The sequence below is a fragment of the Urocitellus parryii genome, chromosome 8, assembly GCF_045843805.1.
Source record: "Urocitellus parryii isolate mUroPar1 chromosome 8, mUroPar1.hap1, whole genome shotgun sequence".
Classification (NCBI taxonomy): Eukaryota; Metazoa; Chordata; class Mammalia; order Rodentia; family Sciuridae; genus Urocitellus; species Urocitellus parryii.
In genome coordinates, this window is record NC_135538.1 from 141,840,518 (window position 1) to 141,846,603 (window position 6,086).

Sequence of the window (6,086 nt, forward strand, 5' to 3'; positions counted from 1 at the left end):
TAACAAACACCTGGGATAACAGCTTACAAAATGAAAAGGTTTATTTGGACTCATAATTTTGGAGATTTCGTTTTGTGATTGGTTGGCCCCATTGTGGTACAGTAGTAGGTAGTGATGAGAGTGCATGGCAGAGGAAGTGGTGCCCAAGCCCATCCCTGACCGGCATGTGAACGTCGCCCTGCGTGGACTGAGCAATGTTTGAGCCATTAGTCAGGGAAGCCTGGTTCGGGGAACTCCCAGTAGGAATCCACTGGTTGGAGATGCCTAAATCACCTGGTGCCCTGTTCTAGCTCACCACTCAAGTTCAAGCATAGTCTCCCAGAGATGGGTGTAGCTTGTCCAACGCCAATCAACCTGTTTACTGCAAGACCCCTGCCACACCAAGAAGCAAGTGTGAAACCAGACTCCACCCATTGAAACCTTACCTCTGCCTTGGATGTATTCCCCTTAAATAAAGAATCAGGGCCTTTTTCAGTTTTTCAGTTCCAGCTCCTATCAGGACTGGAAGATCCATCAAGTGCTCTGCTTTTTGAAAATCTGGCCTTTGGCTCTGTCTTTATTTCTTACTGATTGTATCAGACTTCTATTTTCCCAGGTGACTCACACCTCCTGAGCAGGCCCCTGCTCTGTCAGGGCGCTGGCCACTCTGATACAAGGGCTTACCTTGTGGCCAAGAATGAACCAGAGAGAGAAGAAAACAAGGGGCTGGGGTCCCACTGTCCCCTTTAAGGGCTCACTCCCAATGACTCCCACCAGGACCCACCTGATAACATTTCCACCTGGTTTCCTAAGAGGGCCAGGCAGAGGACTAAGCCTTCAACCCACAGGCCTTCGGGAGACATCCCAGATCTCAACCACAGTGAGCTCTGTTCTTGGTACCAATGGTCATGCCAGGGTTTTGTGTTGTCTTCTGTCCAGGCCAGGGAAAGTCATGGGAAGTTCAGGCCTGTTTTGTAGCACTGTGAATTTTTATCTTTTTCTTTCATTCAAAGGTAAAGCCAAAGCAACAACAACAATAAAACTTCAAGGACTAAACCATCATTTCCATCCGTGTCCTTAAAGTCAATGATGAAAAAGAAAATATAAATTCACAAAATAAGCAATATGTTGAGGAAGTTAAAAGAATTGTGAGGGGGGAGATCCGCCCACACTGGCCTGTGTGGGACCAAGACTCACAGTAGGCTCAGGTTCATCCCTCCACCGTGGGACACCCAACCACCCCCTTCCAACTACTTCAGACTACTGCAGGAGCCCAGGCCAGCCCAGATCCGCCCACACCGGCCCAGATCCCCCCACACCAACTTGCACAGGACCCGGGTCCAGGATAGGTCCAAGTTTGCTACCCCCACCCACCACCTGGGAGCCTAAGCCTAATCCACTTCCATCTTGGGACACTGCAGTCATGGCCATAGCCTCCCCCACACAGTAGCCCCTGACTTTTTGACAACAGACAGGGCCTAGATGCAGCTGCATCTCAGAGCAGGCATCCCAAAGAGAGTGTGAGGCCCACCCTTTCAGCCCCATCTCTGTAAGACATTGCTTCCATCTTGGGACACCTCAATTATTATCTCAAGTTAACTCGGCTATTGCCACCGTCACCTTTAGATACAGTAGCATTCACTGAGGGACACCAGCAGGGTACAACAACAAGGTACCCAATCTGCATGGGTACTACAAGACTATAGGTTAGAAACAGTAATATCTCAGATCCACACTGCAAGAAAGGAAAACACATAGACAACATGAAAAATCTAGGGAGGAAAGTGCCCCAAACAAACCAGGATACTATAAAAACAGAACCGGTGGATAGTGAAGTTTGATGAAATGTCAGAGAAGGAGTTCAGAAAGTTCATAACTAAAATGATCTGTGAATTGAAGAATGACCTAAATGAGCAAATACAGGCAAAAATTAATCACTCCAACAAAGAAATAAGAGAGCAAATACAGGTAACAAAAGATTACTTCAAGAAAGAGATAAAGACTCTGAATAAAATTGATGAATGGATAAAAAAATGTGGGATATATACATAATGGAATATTATTCAGCAATAAAAGAGAATAAAATCATGGCATTTGCAGGTAAATGGATGGAGTTAGAGAAGATCATGCTAAGTGAAGTTAGCCAATCCCAAATAACCAAGTGCTGAATGTTTTCTTTGATATATGAATAATAACCCTGATTCATAGTAGGATAGGAAGAGGGAGTATGGGAGGAATAGACAAACTCTAGATAGGGCAGAGGGGTGGGAGGGGAAGAGAGAGGGCATAGGGTTAGGAATGATAGTGGAATATGAGGGTCATTATTATCCAAAGTACATGTATGAAGACACAAATTGGTGTGAATATACTTTGTATACAACCAGAGATATGGAAAATTGTGCTCTATATGTGTAATAAGAATTGTAATGCATTCCACTATTATAAATAAATAAATAAAATATTTAAAAAACAGTCAGAAATCCTTGAAGTGAAGGATACAAAAAAAAAAACAAATAAAAAACTCAATAGAAAGCATAACCAACAGACTAGATCACTTGGAAGAAAGAACGTCAGATAATGAAGACAAAGTATACAATCTGGAAAATAAAGTGGATCACATAGTGAAGATGATAAGAAACCATGAACAGAATATCCAAGACTTATGGGACAGTGTCAAAAGACCAAATCTAAGACTGGGATAGAGGAAGGCAGAAAGTTTCAAACCAAAGGAACGAACAATCTCTTCAATGAGATAATATCAGAAAATTTCCCAAGCACGAAGAACGAATTGGAAAACCAAATACAAGAGGCTTACAGGACACCAAATGTACAAAATTACAACAGACCTACACCAAGGCACATTATAATGAAAATGCCTGGCACACAGAATAAGGATAGGATCTTAACAGCTGCAAGAGAGAGGAAGCAGATCTCACACAGGGGGAGACCAATTCGTATCTCAGCAGATTTTTCAACCCAGACCCTCAAAGCCAGGAGATCACAGAACAACATATACCAAGCCCTAAAAAGAATACAGATGCCAAGCAAGAATCTTATATCAGCAAAATTAAGCTTTAGATTTGATGATGAAATAAAAACCTTCCATGATAAACAAAAGTTTTAAAAGAATTTACAGCTAGAAAGCCTTCATTACAAAACATCTTCAGCAAATATTCCACAAAGAAGAAATGAAAAACAATGACGAAAATCAGCAGAGGGAGGTACTACACTGAAGGATAATCTAATCAGAGGAGAAACCAAGTCATGTTAAATACCCCAAATAAACAAAAATGTTTGGGAATACAAATCATGTCTCAATAATAACCCTGAATATTAATGGCCTAAATTCACCAATCAAAAGACACAGACTAGCAGATTGGATCAAAAAAAGACCCAACAATATGCTGCCTCTAAGAGAATCATCTCATAGGAAAAGACATCCACAGACTGAAGGTGAAGGGTTGGGAAAAGTCATATCACTCACATGGACTGTGGAAGCAAGCCGGGGTTTCCATCCTCATATCAAATAAAGTAGATTTCAAACTAAAGTTAATCAAAAGGGATAAAGAAAGACACTACATACTGCTCAAGGGAACCATATACCAACAAGACTTAACAATTATAAATATATGTGCCCCAAACAGTGGAGCATCTACATTCATCAAATAAACTCTACTCAAGTTCAAGAGTCAAATAGACCACAACACAATAATTTTTGGTGACTTTAACATACCTCTTTCATTACTAGATAGATCTTTCAAACAAAACTGAACAAAGAAACTATAGAACTCAATAATACAATCAATAACTTAGACTTAATTGACATATGTAGAATATTTCATCCTTCAATGAGCGAATACATTTTCTTCTCAGCAGCACATGGATCCTTCTCTAAAACAGATCATATATTTTAGAGAAAGCAACTCTTAGCAAAAATAAAAAAGTTGAGATACTACCCTGTATTCTACCAGATCATAAGGAATGAAATTAGAAATCAATGATAAAATAAGAAATAAAAGCAACTTGAACACCTGAAGACTAAATAATATGCTATTGACTGAACAATGGGTTGCAGAAGACATCAAGGAAGAGATTAAAAAATTTTCAGAGGTAAATGAGAACACAGGTACAATTTACTGAAATCTCTGGGACACCATGAAAGCAGTTCTAAGAGTAAAGTTCATTGCATGGAGTTCATTCCTTAAAATAAGAAAAAGTCAATAAATAAATGACTTCACATTACATCTCAAAGCCTTAGAAAAAGAAGAACAAATCTAAACCAAAAGCAGTAGAAGACAGGAAATAATTCAAATCAGAGCTGAAATCACTGCAATTGAAACAAAAGAAACAATTGAAAAATTGTCAGAACAAAAAGTTGGTTCTTTGAAAAAATAAATAAAATTGACAGACCTTTAGCCATGCTAACGAAGAGAAGAGAGAAAACTGAAATTACTAACATATGTGATGAAAAAGGAAATATCACGACAGACACTACGGAAATACAGAAGATAATTAGAAATTATTTTGAAAACTTGTACTCCAATAAAATAGAAAATATCAAAGGCATCGATAAATTTTTAGAGTCATATGATTTGCCCAAATTGAATCAGGATGATATACACAATTTAAACAGTTGATTTCAAGTGATAAAATAGTAGAGGCCATAAAAAAATCTACCAACCAAGAAAAGCCCAGGACCAGTCAGATACACAGCTGAGTTCTACAAGATCTTTAAAGAAGAACTAATACAATACTCTTCAATTTATTTCAGGAAATAGAAAAAGAAGGAGCACTTCCAAATTCATTCTATGAGGCCAATGTCACCCTGATTCCAAAACATTATATGAGGCCAATGTCACCCTGATTCCAAAACTGGCAAAGACACATAAAAAAAATACACTTCAGACCAATATCTCTAATGAACATAGATGCAAAAAATTCTCAATAAAATTCTGGCAAATCAAATACAAAAACACATCAAAAGATTGTGCACCATGATCAAGTGGGATTCATAACAGGGATGCAAGTTTGTTTCAACAAACAGAAATCAATAAATGTAATTCATCACATCAATAGACTTAAAGATAAGAACCATATTATCATCTCAATAGATGCAGAAAAAGACATTTGACAAAATACAGCATCTTTTCATGTTCAAAATGCTAGAAAAATTAGGGATAACAGGAACATATCTCAACATTATAAAGGCTATGTATGTTAAGCCCCAGGCCAACATCATTCTAAATGGAGAAAAATTGAAGGCATTCCCTCTAAAACCTGGAACAAGATAGGGATGCCCTCTTTCATCACTTCTATTTAATGTAGTTCTTGAAACACTTGCCAGAGCAATTAGACAGATGAAAGAAATTATAGGGGTACACATAGGAAAAGAAGAACTCAAACTAGCATTATTTGCTGACAATATGATTCTATACCTAGAAGACCCAAAAAAATTCACCAAAAAAACTTCTAGAACTAGTAAATTAATTCAGCAAAGTAGCAGGATATAAAATCAAAACCAAAAGTCAAAGTCATTTCTGTATGTCAGTGACAAATCCTCTGAAAGGAACACTACCCCATTTACAATAGCCTCAAAAAAAAAAAAACAACTTGGGAATCAACAAAAGAGGTGAAATATCTATATAATGAAAATTACATAACCCTAAAGAAAGAAATTAAAGAAGACCTAGAAGATAGAAAGATCTACCTTGCTCTTGGATAGACAGAATTAAAAATATCAAAATGACCATACTACCATAATACCACTATATACATTTAACGCAATTCTGATAAAAATCCCAAAGACATTCCTCATAGAAATAGAAAAAGGAGTCATGAAATTCATCTGGAAAAATAAGAGACCCAGAATAGCTAAAACAATCCTTAGCGGGAAGAGTGAAGCAGGTGGCATCACTATGGCAGACCTTAAACTATACTACAGAACAATAGTAACAAAAACAGCAGGGTATATACAGAATAGAGGACACAGAGACTAACCCAAAAAATTACAATTATATTAGACAAAGGTGCCAAAATCATGCATTGGAGAAAAGATAGTCTCTTCAATGAATGGAGCTGGGAAAATTAGAAATCCATATGCAACAAAA